The 20,955-nt window shown below is 45.0% G+C and overlaps 2 protein-coding genes across 3 annotated transcripts in view; one reads left to right on the top strand and one right to left on the bottom strand.

Moving 5' to 3' along the window:
• LOC140208518 (NACHT, LRR and PYD domains-containing protein 3-like) overlaps positions 1 to 15,111 on the bottom strand; it is a 39,764-nt gene extending 24,653 nt beyond the window's left edge. The window contains exons 1-2 of one of the 2 annotated variants that reach the window (XM_072277257.1): positions 14,833 to 15,111; positions 3,216 to 3,380 (exon numbers count right to left, since the gene is read on the bottom strand). The gene's annotated coding sequence lies outside the window, so the exon portion shown is untranslated. The remainder of the gene's footprint in view (positions 1 to 3,215; positions 3,381 to 14,832) is intronic. The other variant, XM_072277256.1, reaches the window with a different exon arrangement.
• LOC140207837 (uncharacterized) overlaps positions 1 to 20,955 on the top strand; it is a 268,940-nt gene that overhangs the window by 99,042 nt on the left and 148,943 nt on the right. The gene's annotated exons all lie outside the window — the stretch shown is intronic.

Genomic DNA, 20,955 nt, shown 5'->3' with positions numbered 1-20,955 from the left:
ACAAACTGGTTCAAGATTGGGAAAGGAGTATGACAAGGCTGCATTCTGTCACCCTACTTATTTAATCTATATGCTGAACACATCATGAGGAATGTTGGTCTAGAGGACTCAAAATGTTGGAATCAAAATTACCAGACAAAAGATAAACAACTTCAGATATGCAGGTGATACTGTTCTAATGGCTGAAAGTGAGGAGGATCTGAGGAAGCTTCGAATGAAAGTGAAAGAAGAAAGCTGGCTCCTTGCTCAATATTAAGAAAACCAGGCAGTCCTATTAACTCCGTCGTATTAAGTGGAAAGGAAGTGGAAGCAGTGATGGATTTTGTCTTCCTCAGCTCAACAGTTTCTATACATGGTAAATGCAGCTAGAAAATTAATCGGTGCTTACTCCTGGGGAGGGCAGCGATGGGAATTTAGAAAAAATACTGAAACGCAGACACATAACATTGTCTCCGAAGTCCGTAGAGTCAAGTCTATGGTATTTCTAGTTGTGATGTGTGGCTGTGAGAGCTGGACTGAACACAAAAGAATCGACGCCTTTCAACTTGGATGCTGGAGAAAAGTGTGAAGAGTTCGTTGGACAGCCAGAAGATCCAACAAGTCAATACTTGAAGAAACACTGCCAGACTGCTCACTAGGAGGCTTGAGAAGATGAAATATTTTGGCCACATCATGAGAAGACAGGATTCCTTGGAGAAGACTCTCATGTTAGGCAAAACAAGAAGGAGAGGATGACAGACACTACGATGGATAGATAATATTACTCAGACAATGGCTATGCCCTCGAGGGATCTTACCGAGGCAGTTTCCAACAAGAAGACTCGGTGTGCAGTAACGCTGTTGTATTTGGCTGTAGTCATGGGTTTTCATGTATGTTTTGAATGACGATTAACGGAACATAAGTTGGACAATGATTGTATCATAAGCAAAATACAGAATAAATACAAATGTTTTCAGTCAATAACAGACTTGTAAATGTTGCATTTTGTCCCTCAGATAAATTGCTGATGCAGACAGGGAGAAACCATACTCCAAACATCTGTCCCCACAGCGCCCACTGGGACAGTCGTGTTGTGAGTGTTACTGGGACAGGCTGCTGGCCCAAGGTGGGTCTGTTTACTCCGCTGTTTAAACCCAGCCAGCTCAAACAAAAGGCAGCCACTGAGTCCCTGCAGCCCGTTGTGTCATAGAGAAAGATCGTGACTTGCTCTCAATATCCCCCCCCCCCACCCCCTGCACACTGCACTTGCTGGTCAACACTTTACCGGTGTCCGCTACAAATGTATTGAAGCCTTCGTCCTCGCCACTTCAGAGGAGATAAACCCCCTGTTCTCCCTCTTCAATCCGTCGCCCTTGCAGCTCCTCTAACTCCATGGCGAGGAAGAGCGGCATTGAAGCAACAAGCTTGTTGGATCTTTCCCAAGAGTCAGTTTAGGAAACAAGTGGCGGGGTCTAGAGAGGGAACTCCTTAATGACAAACCCCATATTCCCATTGGTTGGTATGCTAAATTGGCATTTGCTGTCACCAATGAGAGACAAGTAAATCTCACGTCACTTCACGGGAGATACCGGGCACGCGCAGCGTCAGCACGGGAGCGCGAGGGTGACGGCGCTCCGCCAGAGGGCGCGCGTGGGCAGTGGGAGGGGTGGTGAGCTGGAGCGCGCGGTAGATGGGGAGACTGTCGAGTCAGTGACAGAGACCGCGGGAGCCTGGCCCTCGGTCCCGTACCGTGCTGGCCAGCTCACCGAATGAGTCATGGTCGATCCGCAACCCGCTGCGGTACAACACTAACTCATAAATATCCATGTATATACCTAATCAATGTAGTGTTTCTATTCAGTTCCACAATATAATTAATATGCAGAAGTTATATTGGCTTACACTAACTAAACTGTCAGAACTTTTCTAATCAACGCACCAAATGCATAAGTGGACCACTCGGCTTTCCGAAGCTGCTGCTGATCTGATTCAAACTTCCGTTACACATTCCCCCATGTTCATCTGGAAAACACTTCAACACCACTCTTTATAAAGAAACTGGGCTCTGAATGGAATCAAAGGCTTTACTTTCACTGGTCTGTGAGCAGAAAGAGTTCCTGACTCCCGTGATTAATACTGGTAAAAAAAACAGGAGAGTGAGAAGGGGAGTCGGGGGAGGGGGAGGGGAAACTGATGCTGCTTTTCATTACATGATGCCCTATCCACAGCTAATCCTTCCGCAGTCTCTCTGAACATTGCATCTTCCTTAATATCAACGGCTTCATCATCTGACTCAACAGGCTGCTTCCCATCCCTCAACGACTGAGTTTAAACCGACTCCGGCAGCTGTAGCAGTCCTGGCTGCGTGGACATTCGTTCATCTCAAGTCAGATGGAACCTGTGTCTTTGCTACAGGGTCAGATGGGAACATTGCAAAACCTACGTCTGCTTGAGCACAGATTCTGACAATTTATTGGTAAAAAAAAATAGTTTATGACGCCAGGGTATGTAAGTATTATTTATTGGTTGGCTGTTGCTAGTTAGGACTGAATGAAATGTGGTGCTGGGACATTTGGCTTCAAGAGGGTTTGCTCTTAGCAGAGGCTTGCACGACGATATACTCGAGGGCAAGTAAATCATTGCAGCTTGCAATAGACGGGGGAATTAATGACATGTTGCTGCAGTTCATGGTACGACACCCCGAGCTACCTGCCAGCCTAGTCATCATATGGGAGCTGAAACATGGGAGGATGAACCCTGGGCGCCCTCTCAAGACTATGGTCAACACGGTCCTAGAAGACAGCGGCACGGCTAATGTAGGTGAACTGAACACACTGATGAGGCAGACGGAGCAGTGGGGAGTCTGTCATCGTGCCTGACGCCGGCCCCCTGGGCCTGAGTCGATGTAGTAGTAGTCATGGTAATTCCACATTTCTGTTATCACTACAGCAGGAAACAACTGCGGCGTCTAATAGAGGGAAGAAATTCTAAACGCATTTCACAGACAAAGCAAGGAAAAATCGGAAGTGACAAGTTTGAAATGAGCAAACAATATGAGGGAATGTGCGTGGCTTCACAGAGCTGATGCCGACGGCATATTAGCAGATCTGGAATGATTGCAACTGACATAACTGGCACATCTAGGTTTATTTAGTCTCATTCCAGCTATTTCCTATTTTCCTTGGTACAGAAGTGCAATGTCTAAAGGACCAATGTTAGAGTAAATGAGACTCACCAAACTTTCTCCTGGCTGAATTAATGGAAACTTCGAGTCAGAAGGGTTCTCTCCAGTTGATGCTCTCAGTCCTCGGGCTGGTTCAATTCTTGCTGTTCCCTCATCTTCAGTTGTGGTTCGCTTCCAGTCGTGGGCTTTTCTTCCAATAAACCTCTCACCGCAGGTCTAAATTTAACCAGACAGATAATGAAATATGTTACTAACACAAACGAGAACAAAGCATTAACCTGAAATTTAAATCTTGTATACAGATATCATGATCTGAGTGAAGAAATCTGGAACTGTCCCTTACACTTTACATAGCCTGTCTTGGATACAAAAGAACAGACAGAAAATTCTACAGGAACCCATCAGACCAGGCAACATGTGCACGTTGACTCTACTCTCTTCCATAAATGCTGCCTGGTCTGCTGTGTGTGTTGCTTGAATTTCCAGCATCTGAAGATCTTCTCTTGTTTGTGATGGGATACAAAGAAGTCATCGTTCAGTCATGTTATAAGATACAAGTTATAATACATAGGAGTAGAATTAGGTGATTCGGTCATTCCAGTCTGCTCCATAATCAATCATGGAGGATTCTTTTTCCAAAACCATATTCTTGCTTCCCTGCTATAACACTCGACCTATTTAGCAATCCAGAACATGAATATACCGAACGATAGCCTCCACCACCCTCTGTGGCATCAAATTCTACAGATGAACCAACCTTTGGCTGAAGTAATTTCTCTCGTCTCAGTTTTAAAGTGAAGTCTGTTTATTCTGAGGCAGCACTCTCAGATCCCAGACTCTCCGTCTAATCAAGACACCCTCTCCATTCCCACTGCATCCAGACTTGCTGTTATTCAGTTGGTGTAAATAATCACCCCTGGCCCTAACTTCCACCCCCCCCCGCCCACCACCACCAAACCCCAACCACCATCCCTCTGAACTCCACTGAACAGCAGGCCCGGGGTCATCAAAAGCTCCGCCTACATAAAGCTTATCATTGCTCAGATTATTCTTGTGAACCTTGGTAGCAACAACGTTACTGAATACATTTCCAGGAAAACAGGAGGATTGGCCCCAGGACAATGTACTGGGAAAAGCTCTGGTTTCTTTACTCTCCTATCAACTCTCACGAAACGAGTGCTGGGACACTGGTCCATTCGCAGGAGATTTAAAATGTTCCAGGGTGAATGTAACACACAGAAACTGGAATCACGAGAAACACTCAGCAGGTAAGGAACAGCTGTGGGGAGAGGAAAAAAGTTAGCAATTTGGTTTCCAAACCTTTCATCAGAATGGATTCAAACATCATCCAGTTTTTAGTGGAAAATCTTGGGTTGTTCTCCATGGAGTGGTAGGGACTGAGGGAAGATCGGATGGAGGTTTATAAGATTATGAAAGACATAGATAGAGTAGACGGGGAGTATTGTTTCACTGTTTAGAAATGTCTAATACCAGAGGACATGCAATGAAGGTGTGAGGGAGTAGTTGCAAAGGAAATGTTAGGGTAAGTTGTTCTACTCAGAGAGGTGTGGATGCCTGGAATCCGCTGTCTGTTATGGTGGTGGAAGCCAACACATTGGAAGCTATTAAGAGATGTTTAGGTAGGCACATGGGTGTGAGGAAGATTGAGAGGATATTGACATTGTGTAGGTAGGTGTCATTATTTTTTTTGGGGGGGGGGTTGATTTACTTTTTATCTGGTTTGGCACACCATTGTGGCGGATGCACCTGTTCCTGTGATGTACTGTTCCATTTTCTGTTCTATCTTCAGCATCTTGAGTTTCTCTTTGACACCCACCAGCAGATAGACAGGTGACAGTGAGGGGTAATTTGCAAATATGAATTGAATTCTGAAACCACGGTCTATTTTTACTGGTGCAAACACAAAACAGTGCATTTAATCACAGCCACTCCCTTTGAGGGATGGAATGTGAACTCATTCTCTGCTTTGTGTCCAAAGGAACTTCAGAACCAAACATCTGAGCACAGAACAGAAATACTCGCTCAACATCTCATAAACCCGGACAACTTGATCCCCTGATTCTTTTTATCTGGGTGAACACATGTGTGATATCCCAGGATCCAACCTCAGTGGGTCAAAGCCCACACCGAGAGCCTCGCACATCTTTTCCACATCTCACACAGAGTGTTTCCACATCTCACACTCAGAAACTCACGCTACAATATCCAATCCCCGGAGACGTCTGCTTCACCGCGGAAGGAGGGACATCCAGCCGCATCTGTAAAAGCACCAACGTAGACCGAAGCCCAAACACTGCCAGTTCCATATTCCTGGAGCCCCCATCGCAGGATTATATCTCAAGCACCAACCCTCCCAGGGCTCTTTGCTGGCGGTAATATGTGGCAGTGTCTCAGCTAATCCCAGTTCTAAAATTTACCCTCCGACATCAACCCATGACAGAACTGGAGCCTGATGATCCTTTGTCTGGACGGGGATCAGACGGGAAACATAGGCCTTGGGTTACAAAGAGGGTTTTGATACATTTCAACTCAGTTACATTGAGCACATTTGCTCATTATTTTATTCTTGAGTGCAGTATAGCCCAGCTCAATTAGCTGGCACTTTCCCCGTAGTGTAACAGGAACAAAGTGTTTTAAATATAAAATTGAAAATATAGCACTGGAAACAGTACTGGAGATTTTTCTGTTCTCTCGATGCCCAAAACACTGACTGACTATAAGATGTTTGACACACTGAACAGAATTGCACAAATGCAATCCCTACAATCACTAGTTGTTTCTTCATTCCAACACAGACATCATCCATCCGGCACAGTTAATGCTCAAAGCATCCTCGTATCAGCACCGGCTGCTGAGGCCACTCTCTCTCCGCTGAGAGTCAGTAACCAGAGAGCAATAAAGATGTTCAACTCTCCTTGCAGCTCTGGTGAGCTGTTGCTCTGGCGACGGAGGAAGTGGCTCGCAAAGGTAACCGAGAAAGGAAATAACACACGCAATGTGACATGATCTGAGTTTCATTCTAGCAAAGATGAACTGAACATTCAGCCATTTTGTAACGATGAAACTAAAATTCCAGCGGTTGTATTGACCCTGTCGAGGTGCATTCAGCTAATCTCCTGCTAGTTCCAACTCTGCAGAACTTCCAGCTGCGCAGACGCTGGTCCAAAATAAAAGCACGTTGTTGGATACGATCCGTCTGCAACAGGTGTCGATTATGTGTAGATGTTTCAACTGAGATTCAGAGAGCCCTTACAGCACAGGCAGGACTATTAACCCATCCAGTCTGTGCCATGTTCGGTGTGGTCCAATCCCCCTGCACCCAGACCATAGCCCTCTATATCTCCCTCATCCATGCACCTACCCAAACATCTCTCAAATACTACAATTCAACCTTCATCACTCATTCGGCTGGGAGCTGTTTCCACATTCGCACCACCCTCTGAATGAAGTAGTTCCCCCTCAGATTCCCCTTAAATGTGTCACTTTTTGCCCTAAATCCATGACCTCAACCGACCTGATGGGCAAACGCCTACCTGCATTCATGCTGTTTATACTACAATACTTTTGTATATCTCCAACAGGGGCTTCCAACCTGGGATCTCTTTAAGACACTGTCTGACTCTTCTGCTACCTTAAAGTAATTATGGATCTGTGTTCCAATGTCAATTTGTTTTGTCCCACATCCCAGACCTCCTACCACTCAATCAGTAAATCATAGCCTCGTTTTCCCTGCCAAAATGTAACACCCCTCACTTATCTGTATTAAATTCCATCTGATAGTTTTCAATCCAATTTCCCAGTTCCACGCAACTCTGTTTCCCAAGAGACTTCAATCATTCCAAAGCAATGTGCTAAAAAGCTAGAAATGAAATAAAACCTCAACAGGTAATCAGTCGAAAGGTAATTTTTCCGGTCTACCACCCTGTGTTGGAATGGCTTTGAACAATTTCTGATTTGATTTCAGGTCTCCAGCATCTTGAGTGTTTTTTTAATTTCCAGCTGCTCACAGGCAGGTGAGAATAAGTAGGAATTTCCAAACACGGAGAGAATACTGAACCCGATGTAGATAACCAACGATGAAAACACTGGATAACTCATTCCAGGTTCTCATTTGCTCTGTGTATTGAGATTAACTCTCAGGTCCCTTCGATCAAACTCCCAACCCTGGGCAACGAACCCTGGTGTATGTGGCTAGGCATCAAGGGCTTTACAGAATACGTAAGGGGAAAATATCCTTAACCGTACCAGTAACGTTCCCTCCCTGGTGCTCTAAACACTGCTTCGAGGCACAACACAAACCAGACACGAAAATTATTCCCTGTGAGCTGAGCAGTCAATGTCTGTAATAGCAGACGTAATACGGACTCTGCAGGGGTGCCGGGCCAGAAGACATCCAGGCTGAGCTCGCATACAGTCTGCACATCAGCGCATTGATGTCTTCACAGCCATCGCCAACACTTCACTCATCCAGGCTGCTGTTCCCTCATGCTTCAAATCAGCCACCATCATCCCTGTACCAAAGAGCTCTCCACACTCAGAACAAAACGACTGCTGCCCAGTGGACTTGACGCCAATCAGCATTAAGTGCTTTGAACGCCTGATAATGGCACATATCAAAAACTCCAATCCTTGCTCACTGGGCACTCACCAATAAACTTACCGACAGAATCTCTCCAGGGCAGATGCCATAACGTTTGTCATTCCCCTTGGCCTGACACACATAGAAAACAGGGACACTTGTGTCAGAATGCTGTTTCTGAATTTCAGTTCGGCATGTAACACCATTGTCCCACAGACTTTGGTGAACAAATTACTTCTCAGCCATCTAATTACACCACTGCGCAACTGGATGCTGGGCTTCCCAGCCACCAGACCGCAGACAGTCAGATTGCACAACCGCTCGTCCCTTCCCATTATCCTGAACTCGGCTGTGAGCTGAGCCCATTGTGTACACTCTGCTCACACGTGTCTGTTGAGCCAAACACCCAATAGCCACATTGAAAAATAAAATCACCGATGGCACTGTGCAATGAGGCTCATCGGTAACAATAACGATATGTCAGGCAGAGAAAACAGTCACATAACCTCTTTCCCAATGTCAGCAAGACAAAGGAGATGGTTATCGACTTCATTCTCCCTCTTGATTTTATAAACATACAATGTCACCCAAATTCTCCTGTGCTCCGTGGAATGAAGATCCAGCTCGGCCAGCCTCTCCCTATAACTAGGCCCTCTAGTCCAGGTAGCATCCTCAATAATCTCTTCTGCACCCTCTCCAGATTGATAATATCTGTCCTACAATAGGGTGAACACAACTGTACAGATTGCTTGGTGTATCCTCACTAGCTATTTATATAACTGCAATATAATGTCTGTAATCCAAAACTCAATGCCTGACTGATGAAGGCCAGCATGATTAAAGCCTTCTTTTCCACCCTCTATACTTGCACATCCGCTTTCAGAGAACTTTACCCTTGTAATCCCAGCTCACTCTGTTCCACATCACTCGGTGACCCTCCATTCAGCATAACAGGCCCACGATGGTTTCATTGTCCAAAATGCACTATCTTTTACTTGTCCAAGTTGAAAACCATTTGCAATTTCTCAATCTATCTCCATAACTGACTAACATCTCTTTGAAATGCATTATAACATGTTGCAATATCAACAAGACTCCCTAACTTAGTAGCAGACTTGCTAACCGTGCCATGTACATTCATAAACAAGTCAATGTCATGAGTAATGTATCTCAATACCGACACACGCTTCATCATCGTCACAAGCCTTCATTCGCTAAATCCATCATCAGTTATCATCCTGTGTTCTCTGACATCGAGCCGGGTCAAAATTGTTATCTCTTTCTAAAACATCAAAATACTTGGCAGGCTAGGTTCCACTGGTTGGTATAATCGGTGATTTCCCCACAACCAAAGTCCAAACTCTCCGATCACCCTTTTCGCTTCAATCTGAGGAAATTCCAACCCAGCTGACCAACCTAGAGTAGAGCCCGTATACTGCCAGTTCTATAATCTCAGAGACTCCATTCCAATGTTGTAACCCGCACAGACTACCCTGGGACGCTTTGCTGCCGGCGATTTGCCGTGATTTCCCTGATTCACAAATTAAGATGGAACGGGTACCTAACGACGCTCTTCCTGGGCCGGGGCTCAGGCTGGTTCACCGGTCTGTAGATTGTGAGAGGATGCGGATGCACCCACTTGTCTCCAGCAGCTAACTGGAGCTCATTTGTTCTCTATCTTATTCCTGAGTGGGATCCTGCTCAGCACGGTGGCTGCTATGTCTTCCTCAGGGTAGCTGGAACGAAATGCTTTCAATGTAACATTGTAAAATATAAGATATTGGGAAGTCAGGCTACATCTGTGAATGGAGAAATGGCGGAAGACCCAGTTTGAGATCTGGGGCCGTCCAAGATGCTGAAGATCTGCTGAGCGACTCCAGTATTTTCTCTTCTTTCTTTACATTTCCTGCAACAATAGTATTTTCTCTCTATTTTAACGCACGGATATTAAAATTGCAAAATGCTTGGGACACCCCAAAACTGTTCAACAGGTTTGTGGAAATTCAATCACCACCCCCACCAATTGGTTGGATATCAGTTCATTCCGACCCTGCTGTAATACATTCCATACAGTCAATGCTCACAGCATCCTTTCCTCCCACTATCATTACTGACACACCCATCACACTTCTCACAAGCCTCTATTTGCTCAATCCATCTTCAATCGTCGCCCTCCGCTTACTGTCATCGAGCTCGGTCAAAATAGTTATGTATTGTAAAACTAAAAAATGTTTGACAGACCTGACATCTCACTGGCTGGGGTAGTCAGTGATTTCCCCACAACCAACGTCCAATTGCCCCGATCTTCAGCGTCACTGCAGACTGTAGGCATTTCAATTCCAGCTGTAGAATTACCAATATACTGTCCGTTCCACATTCTCAGAGACTCCATCCCAATATTATAACCTGCACAGGCACTGCCCACTGATGCTTTGGCATCAGCGATTTGCCGTGGTGTTGCTGGCAGTTCCGATTCACAAACTAAGGAGAAATGAACCTGATGGTCCATCTTACTTTAAGACTCTTGCAAAAGTACATTGTCTTTTTTCCTTTCTCTCTGTTTTACTGCACAGATATTGTCTGACTGCAAAACGTTTGGGGATCCCAAAACTGTTCAACAGAATAGTGTAATGCCAGACCCACCCCCACCGATTTGTTAGTTCTCAGTTCATTCCTACTCTTGTGTAATACATCCCATACAGTCAATGCTCACAGCATCCTTTCCTCCCACTATCATTCTGTTGCAGTTGCTCCTGAGGGCACTGTCTCTACGCTAAGAAGCGGTGACCACAGAGTGATAAAAATGTGCAGCACTTCTTGCAGCTCCGCAGGGCTGTTACCCTGGAAACGGAGGAAGTGGCTCGCCAAAAATAATCGAGAAAGGAAACAACAAACTCAATATAATATGCTCTGAGTTTCAATTGTGACAAAAGTTAGCACTGCAGCCATTTTGTAACAGTGAAACTAGAATTTATTGGCTTAATGGTTGTGTTTACCCTGCCTCGTGCTGTGTTCAATTAAACATGTCGAGGAACCAACTAGAGAGCAGGCTATTCTGGACTGGGTTTTGAGCAATGTGGAAGGGTTAATTAGCAATCTTGTCGTGAGAGGCCCCTTGGGTAAGAGTGACCATAATATGGTGGAATTCTTCATTAAGATGGAGAGTGACATAGTTAATTCAGAAACAAAGGTTCTGAACTTAAAGAGGGGTAACTTTGAAGGTATGAGACGTGAATTAGCTAAGATAGACTGGCAAATGACACTTAAAGGATTGACAGTGGATATGCAATGGAAAGCATTTAAAGATCGCATGGATGAACTACAACAATTGTTCATCCCAGTTTGGCAAAAGAATAAATCAAGGAAGGTAGTGCACCCGTGGCTGACAAGAGAAATTAGGGATAGTATCAATTCCAAAGAAGAAGCATACAAATTAGCCAGAGAAAGTGGCTCACCTGAGGACTGGGAGAAATTCAGAGTTCAGCAGAGGAGGACAAAGGGCTTAATTAGGAAGGGGAAAAAAGATTATGAGAGAAAACTGGCAGGGAATATAAAAACAGACTGTAAAAGCTTTTATAGATATGTAAAAAGGAAAAGACTGGTAAAGACAAATGTAGGTCCCCTGCAGACAGAAACGGGTGAATTGATTATGGGGAGCAAGAACATGGCAGACCAATTGAATAATTACTTTGGTTCTGTCTTCACTAAGGAGGACATAAATAATCTTCCAGAAATAGTAGGGGACAGAGGGTCCAGTGAGATGGAGGAACTGAGCGAAATACATGTTAGTAGGGAAGTGGTGTTAGGTAAATTGAAGGGATTGAAGGCAGATAAATCCCCAGGGCCAGATCGTCTGCATCCTAGAGTGCTTAAGGAAGTAGCCCAAGAAATAGTGGATGCATTAGTGATAATTTTTCAAAACTCGTTAGATTCTGGACTAGTTCCTGAGGATTGGAGGGTGGCTAATGTAACCCCACTTTTTAAAAAAGGAGGGAGAGAGAAACCGGGGAATTATAGACTGGTTAGCCTAACGTCGGTGGTGGGGAAACTGCTGGAGTCAGTTATCAAGGATGTGATAACAGCACATTTGGAAAGCGGTGAAATGATCGGACAAAGTCAGCATGGATTTGTGAAAGTAAAATCATGTCTGACGAATCTCATAGAATTTTTTGAGGATGTAACTAGTAGAGTGGATGGGGGAGAACCAGTGGATGTGGTATATTTGGATTTTCAAAAGGCGTTTGACAAGGTCCCACACAGGAGATTAGTGTGCAAACTTAAAGCACACGGTATTCGGGGTAAGGTATTGGTGTGGTTGGAGAATTGGTTAGCAGACAGGAAGCAAAGAGTGGGAATAAACGGGACCTTTTCAGAATGGCAGGCGGTGACTAGTGGGGTACCGCAAGGTTCAGTGCTGGGACCCCAGTTGTTTACAATATATATTAATGACTTGGATGAGGGAATTAAATGCAGCATCTCCAAGTTTGTGGATGACACGAAGCTGGGTGGCAGTGTTAGCTGTGAGGAGGATGCTAAGAGGATGCAGGGTGACTTGGATAGGTTGGGTGAGTGGGCAAGTTCATGGCAGATGCAATTTAATGTGGATAAATGTGAAGTTATCCACTTTGGTGGCAAAAATAGGAAAACAGATTATTATCTGAACGGTGGCCGATTAGGAAAAGGGGAGGTGCAACGAGACCGGGGTGTCATTATACACCAGTCATTGAAAGTGGGCATGCAGGTACAGCAGGCGGTGAAAAAGGCGAATGGTATGCTGGCATTTATAGCGAGAGGATTCGAGTACAGGAGCAGGGAGGTACTACTGTAGTTGTACAAGGCCCTGGTGAGACCACACCTGGAGTATTGTGTGCAGTTTTGGTCCCCTAATCTGAGGAAAGACATCCTTGCCATAGAGGGAGTGCAAAGAAGGTTCACCAGATTCATTCCTGGGATGGCAGGAATTTCATATGAAGAAAGACTGGATGAACTGGGCTTGTACTCGTTGGAATTTAGAAGATTGAGGGGGTATCTGATTGAAACGTATAAGATCCTAAAGGGATTGGACAGGCTAAATGCAGGAAGATTGTTCCCGATGTTGGGGAAGTCCAGAACGAGGGGTCACAGTTGGAGGATAAAGGGGAAGCCTTTTAGGACCGAGATTAGGAAAAACTTCTTCACACAGAGAGTGGTGAATCTGTGGAATTCTCTGCCACAGGAAACAGTTGAGGCCAGTTCATTGGCTATATTTAAGAGGGAGTTAGATATGGCCCTTGTGGCTACGGGGGTCAGGGGTTATGGAGGGAAGGCTGGGGCAGGGTTCTGAGTTGGATGATCAGCCATGATCATAATAGATGGCGGTGCAGGCTCGAAGGGCCGAATGGCCTACTCCTGCACCTATTTTCTATGTTTCTATGTTAAACATCAATTAACTGAACAAAACACAGCTCCTTGTAAGCTCAGTGAGGTAAAAATGCAGTACAATACTTCAGAATGAGACAAGGCTTAGAAGAAAGATGGTTGACATATATCAGTGACGTGGTGAGATACAGGCTGGACAGATTTTGAATAAAATGGCACGGAATGGTCAAATAGAACTAGCTGGGAGAAGGGATCAATGACAATCACTGATGGTCCTCCAGCTTTACACAGATACTGAATTAATAGTACATACTATATATATATATAATCCTAAAATGTCAAAGCTATAGCAAACAACAAGAACGTTTGCATGCACCCTTTGCCCCTGAATGCACCACAGAAAGTATCCCATCCGGATACTTCACAACTTCCTACGGCTACTGTTCTGCATTTGACTGCAGGAAAGAGCAGATAACTGTGGTCACAGCTGAGCACGCCATAGAAACAAGCCTCCTTTCCATGGACTCTCTATATACTTCCCACTGCCTCAGTGAATCAGGAAACATAATCGAAGATTCCCAGAACCCTAGACATTCTCAATTTCAACCACCCATCGGATTGAAGATTGAAAGGAAACAGAAAGCACACCACCAGGCTGAAGGACGGCTTCCATTCCATTGTAATGAGTCAACTGAATATTTCTCAGCACGGTACGATGTAACTTCATGTGAATCTGCATCATATGTTTACCTGCAGTACACTTTCTCTGTACCCATAAAGCTCTGTTAAACTCTGTTAATGTTTTACCTAATATACTAGGGGTGACTGATAAGTTCGTGTGGTCTAAGGTAGAAGGAAATGAATTATTAACTTCAAACTTTCTGCATAATCACTCAAAGAGTTGACCTGCACATGCCTGTAACGAGAGCTGTATAACTCATCCCCGTCTACCCTAGGCCACGAACTTATCAATCAAACATGCTGTCGGCACTTTCTGGAGGTCCAAGATCCGTATGCTCCACGACCAACAGTCTAAGTGTGTAAAATAGGAGGGGGCTATGTTGAAAAATTAAAGTGCTAAGTTTTCTAAAATTGTCTCCTCCTATCTTAGGCCACGAACTTATCAATCACGCCTGGTGCTCTTGTATTGATCAGTGTGGGTGGTATGCAAGACAAGATTTTCACTGTACGGCGGTATATGACAATAATAAACCATTCCCCATTTAATTGTGTGGAAATATTACACAGACTAAGCTTCAGCTCTGGAACTTCGGGAGGGCGATTCCACCGAAGTGTACAAATTTTTGAGGAAGAGACAAATGGAAAAGGCCTAATTATCGCATGAAAACGGTTATATACTCGGAAATGTTCGCTGCGCTTCGGCGGGTCGTAACTGTGGAATGGAGTCAAGAAAAAAATTGCCCACACAAAAAGAGGGAACGTCACAAATTCGATCTCACTGCCCTGTCTGAACTGACGAAAGATAAAACTACTCATAGACACGGAGCAGTGTCCCGCAAATGCGATTACTCCGTTTAACCTCCGGCTGCAGGAACACAACAGGCCGAATGGCCGCTTCCCGTGCCCTGAATTATCTAAAACAGTTATTGACCCCAGGCATCGTACCAGGAGAAGTTTGGATCTGATACCGCGCGGGGTGATGGAGGTACAACTCAACGGATGAGTGCAGTCCCGGCATCAGCACCTTACCCTTTCTTCGGGCTAAAGCAGCAGGGACTGAGCGACGGCTCATCTCAGACGGTTCGGTGTGAAGGCCACACAGCCCGGATCGACCCCGGCAGGTTCTCTCCGGGAACCCAGACCGATCCCCAGTTCGGGTGAGTTAACGGGATTCGAACATGCCCGCTCGGAACGGCCTCAAATCCTCACCGATGGGAACTTGATGTACTAACCTCGCAGACAACAATCCTTCCCCCGTCTCCCCGCGACGTTCCGCTTCAACACAGAACGGAAAGGCAGCCACCCAACATCCGAAACTGAGCATGCGCAATGTGAGCTCCGCGTCTTCAGAGCCGGGGCGGGGGTTTTGTAGGCAGAGCAAAGAGGTTAGAAGGGACAGCATAGACCATAGACCATAGAGCATAGGGTCGTTCAAAAATTTAAAAAAACATAATAATAGCAGTAAACCGATCCCCCATTTTAATTTTGTGGAAATATTAGACAACCTTGTTTGTAGCTTTGAAAAGTGTACACATTTTTGAGACACACAGATCAATGGAAAAGGCTTAATTATCCCATACATACTGTCGTACATTGGAGAACATTAGATGCACCGCAGCTCGTAACATTGAAATGAGTCAAGAAAAAAAAAATGCCCACCCACAGCGAAAGGACGTGAGAGATCTGGATCTCATAGCCTTGTCTGAACGGAAGAAAGATTGAAATGCACAACCACGAGAAACGAACCCGCAGATGCCGCAGATCTGCGGTAAAATGAGAAAATGGAGCGGGATCGAGTGACGTGCTGAAGGTCTCCCTCCTAAACCGGTGAGTCTGCTCCTCACCCCTCATACGCTGCATGACCCACCTGCCGCATTTTCCACATTATTTCATATTTACACCAGTTACATTTTTAAATTATTCCTCCGTACCTTTTCCCTTTCTCCTTCCTTAGGGCATTGATTTATGGGTTCAGTCCCCATACCAGTCCACCATACAGTTTACACCCAGACAGGAAATGTGCAGGTTCCAATCAAATCAGTCCAATGTTTACAAACACTAACTTCTAATCGCATTCCCCCGGGCTCACTGGACAGTGAAAGTTTACCTTCACCAAGTGAGACACAGCAGGAGGTGGCCATTCAGCCCATCGAGCGATCAACAAGATGGCGACTGCGCTCCCATCTCAGCCACATGTTTCTGTCCAATCCTCATTTCCTCGATCCCTTCGGTCTCCACACATCTGCCGGCCTCTGTTTTATGTGAGGATGATCATGAACCTTTACTGCCTTCTGTGGTGGGGATTTACACTCACTCACCATCCTCGAAGTGGAGACATTTCCCTTCATCTCAGTCCCGGACAGCCCCTTTTTCCATTGGTTCAACCGCTAATGATGCTGTGCATTTCAATGTGTTCACTCCTTCATCCTCGGTTCTCTAAATTAAAGGCTTATCGCGCTTGATCTTTCTTCACATGATGACCCGACCACTCCAGGGATCAGTCTGGCGAATCTTCAGTGCATTCCCTATCACAAATACTCTCTAACCTCTTTGTTAATCCTCTATAAAATGAAAACTTACAAAATTCTTGAGAAACTCGGCAGGTCAGGTAGTACCTACGGAAAAGAGTAAACAGATACATTTCGGACCGAGCCCCTTCTTTAGGACTCAGACTGAAGAGGGGAGATGCCTAAATTAAAAGGTAGTGGGTGCGCAAAGAGGCCTTCTGGAAGGGGATAAGGAAAATCAGGTGGGTGGGAAAGTGCTGGAGAAGAAAGAATCTGAAAGGAGAAGAGAATGGACAATAGGAGAAAGTGATGGAGAAGGGGGCCCAGGGCTTACAAACAATCAAGTTTAGGAACAATTCTTAAAGTCTTAAGATTCAGATGGCAAAGTAAAACAGATGATGGGAGAGAGATTTGTAATCCACATAGAGGTACGCAGAGAGAAGGCGATACGAAGAATCACAGGTTCCACGCTGGTAAGTGAAATAACAATCGTTGAAGATCTTGTCCGTTGAATCGTTCCGAAATCTACTTAGAGAAATCACCAGGTGACAGTCACAAGAGTATCGTCTTCACTTAACACCCTGATTCCAGGTAAAGAGCCAACAAAAGTGATACCACAGGTTACTCCAGGAAATCCACACAAATGGATTATACGAAGAGACAGTCACACATCAATTGTGCACTGCGTGCCGATAATCAATCCAATCTTTTGGGCATCAGAGAGTTCCAAACCATAGCAGTGACAAGCTGAAGTTCCAACAGTCAGTCAGTGTCTGTCTCTGTCTCTGTCTCTGTCTCTCTGTCTCTCTGTCTCTCTCTCTCTCTCTCTCTCTGTCTCTCTCTGTCTCTCTCTCTCTCTCTCTCTCTCTCTCTCTCTCTCTCTCTCTCTCTCTCTCTCTCTCGTCCGCAGCCGGCTGCTGCAGCCTGTGACTGACGTCATAGTCCCGCCTTACTCAGGCGCTCTTAAAGTAACACTCACAGTACTCTGGTAACAGGAGAATGTGACGGGGGGAGGAGTGAAGAGGGTATTAGTAGGAGGCGAGAAGAAGTAAAAGGTCAGAGTGTAGAATAGGGAAAGGGGAGAGGTTAAAATTTTGATCATCGGAAGGAGAAATCAGTATTTCTCCCGTTGGGGTCATCTACTGTATCCGTTGCTCCTGGTGTGGCCTCCTGTGTATCAGTGAAACCCGACGTAGACTGGAGACTGCTTCGTCAAAAAAAGAGGGATCTCCCTGTGGCCACCCATTTTAATTCCACTTCCCATTCCCATTCCGACATGTCAGTCCATGACCTCCTCTGCTGCCGCGATGGGGGCGGACTCAGGTTGAAGGAACAACACTTCATACTGTATTCCGTTTGGGCAGTCTTCAAGCTGTCGCCATGAACTTCGAGTTTTCGAATTTCCGGTAACTGCCCACCCCCTCCCTCACCATTCCCCAATATCTGTTTACCTGCCCATAACCTCCCTCTGGTGCTCCTCCCCCTTCATTTCTATCCATGGTTTCTACCCCTCTCATATCAGATTACCCCTTCCCCAGCCCTTTATCTCTTTCACCAATCAACTTTCTAGATCTTTGCTTCACCAATCGCCTGCGACCTTGTACTACTTCCTCCACTCCCCCACCATTATTTATTCTGACTTCTCTCCTTCCATTTCAGTCCTGAAGAACGGCCTCAGCCTGAATCGTCAACGGTTGACTATTGCCCAGAGATGCCGCCTGACCTACTTAGTTTCTCCAACACGCTGTGTCTGTTGCTTTCGGAAAAAAAATACTAATAAACATCCAACTAAACTAATCTTTTTTGCCTACACAGTGTCTATATTCTTCCATTTCCTTCACTTCAATCTGCCTGTGTAACTGGTTCTTCAAGGCCTCTAATGTATCTGCATCTACCATTACCCAAACAGCACATTCCAGCTACTCACAGTTCTCTGTGTGGAAGAGCTTCTCCCTCACATCGCTTTTAAAATCACCCGTTTTCACCTCAAATGCATGGTCTCTTGTTTAAGACATCTCAAACCTGGGAAAAAGATACTGTCTGTCTCCTCTATCTATAAGTATCCTACTCCTACATTCCTTCTGCGAGTATAGCAACAGCCTGCAGGGCTCCAGAGGAAAAAAAAATGGGTTTGTCCAAACTCTCGTTATAGCTCAAGTCCTCTAATCCGGAGAATATCCTGGCAAAACTCTTCTGCACCCTCTCCTAAGCCCCTACATCCTTCCTAGAATGGGGTGACCAGAAGTGTATGAAATACTCCAGCTGAGGCCGAATACTGCTTTATAAAGCTGCAACATAACTTCCTGACTTTGGAACTCAATGCTTTGACTAATAAAGGTAAGCATACCATTTGCCTTCTTAGCCACTCTATCAATCTGTGTGGCCACTTTCAGGGAGCGATGAACTTAGACTCCAAGATGCTTCTGATCATCGACATTATCCAGGATCTTTCATTTAACAGTGTACTGTCCCTTTAATTTCGACCTGCTGAGTTGCCAACATGATCATTATTAATCAAATTTCTCTGAGTTGTCTCATGTCATGTTGAATTTATTGCCAAGTGCACAAGTACGGGAAGGTACAGGGACAGAGAAACACTGACTTGCAGCAGCAGCACAGGAAACTACATGCAGATAACACACAGAACATCAATTATACAATTTTCTGTCATTAATAATATAGAAATATAGGCTTTATGTCATTAACAATCCACAAATATGAATTTTTATTTCATTAGCTGAGTACAAATACACATTTTATGTCATGATTAATATATAAATATGCATTTTGTGTCAACAACAGACTTGGAAATGCTGAATTTTGTCCCTCAGCCAAATTGTTGACACAGTTTGGGAACAACTGGTCTCCAAGCACCGGTCCTTAAGTTACAACACACACACTGGGACATCCTGCAGGCCCAAGAACTGTCTGGTTATACCTTCTCCTTAAACACACAGACAGCAGGAACAGGACCAGGCCACTCGGCCACTCCAGTCCGTCCTGTCATTCAATAAAATGTGGGGCCGATCTACCCGTGTTCTCCAAAACCACTCCAATCCACTTTGCCCGGATTTTTGGCCCCACTTGCAGGTCAGTAGTTTGCCAGTATTTGCCCCCAGTGTGGTAAATCCCTCTGCTCGCCACCACCATGGACTCAGACATTTCCACAGATGAGCCCCTCCTGTCCCCGCCGGGACAAACATCCTGTCCGCCCCCTCTCACACCACCTTCATCCCCGCTCTCCCTCCTTCTGTCGGGATCCCTCCGTCCCCAGGGAGTGATGTTGGAATCCTTTGTGGAAATGAGGAATGGGCTGGCAAATTTGGACAAAGTGCTGACGGTTCTGGAGCTCGGTATGTTAAAACAGCACAGTGAACTGAAAATCGCATTGAAGCATTGTAGCTGTAACAATATTATATAACATAGACACAGAAGATAGAATAGTATAGCACAGGGACAGACCCTTCGGGCAACAATGTACACAACTCTCTGGAAGGCAGGTAAAGTAGTAATCAAATGGCCATCTATAGTAATCCATTATGCATTCAATATATCCATATTCTTCTATTTTCCTCACATTCATGTGCTGATCTAAGAGTCTCTTAAAAATTCTTATTGTATCCGCTTCTACCATCACAAAAGCGTTCATTCTTGGCGCCCCCAGATTGTGTAAACGTACTTGTCTTTTACACAGACGTTGCCTTTCTTCTCTGGACTCGCTCCCTCTCACATTAACTACATATTCTATGGTATTATATATTTCAGCCACTCAACAAAGATCCTGTCTACCTACTCTATTTATGCCTCTCATGGTCTTATAACCCTCTATCAAATTTCACCTCACACTCTCCCGCTCCAGAGAAAACCACTCAAGTTTGTACAACCACATGCCCTACAATCTGGGCAATATCCTTGTAAACCTCTTCTGCATTCTCTCCAAAGCCTCAACATCCTTCCTAGAGTCAGATAACCAGAACAGTTTGCGATACTCCAGGTGTGGCCTGACTAGAGATTTATCAGTTGCAACATAACTCCCTGACTTTTGAACTCAATACCTCGAGTAATAAGATCAGGCATTCCATATGCGTTCGTAATCACCTAATGAACCTGCATAGCCAATTTCAGTGAGCTTTGATCTGAATCACAACATCGTTCTGCTTATCAGCCCCTGTTAAGTGTCTTGCATTTAACAGTCTACTGTCTCTTTTTATTTGACCTACCGAGGTGCGACACTTCACGTTTGCCTGGAATAACTCCATCTGCCATTTCTCTGCCCATATTGCAGTTAATCTACAGTACGTCCCGCTGTATTGTACGCCAGTCATCTGTGCTATCCACACCGGTGTACATTTTCAGCCAGATCGGTTAAATATATCTGAATCTGCGGAACAGCTGGAATAGTTCCCTTCGACCACCACCCTCTGTCTTCAATGGGCAAGCCAGTTCTAAATCCAATTCACCACTGATCCCATGTACCTTACCTTCCGGGTGAGCCTCCCATGTGTGACCTTGCGAAATGCCTTTCTGAGATGTGTTGAAATAACAATCATAGCTCTACCTTCATCAATCATCGTCATCACCTTATCAATAAAATCAATCAATGTTGTAAGACACAATTTTCCCCACAGAAGGCCATGCTGGCTCT

The sequence above is a fragment of the Mobula birostris genome, chromosome 13, assembly GCF_030028105.1.
Source record: "Mobula birostris isolate sMobBir1 chromosome 13, sMobBir1.hap1, whole genome shotgun sequence".
In the NCBI taxonomy this organism is placed as follows: domain Eukaryota; kingdom Metazoa; phylum Chordata; class Chondrichthyes; order Myliobatiformes; family Myliobatidae; genus Mobula; species Mobula birostris.
Note: the sequence above shows the minus strand (reverse complement) of the source record. Positions and strands in the feature narration are given on the sequence as shown.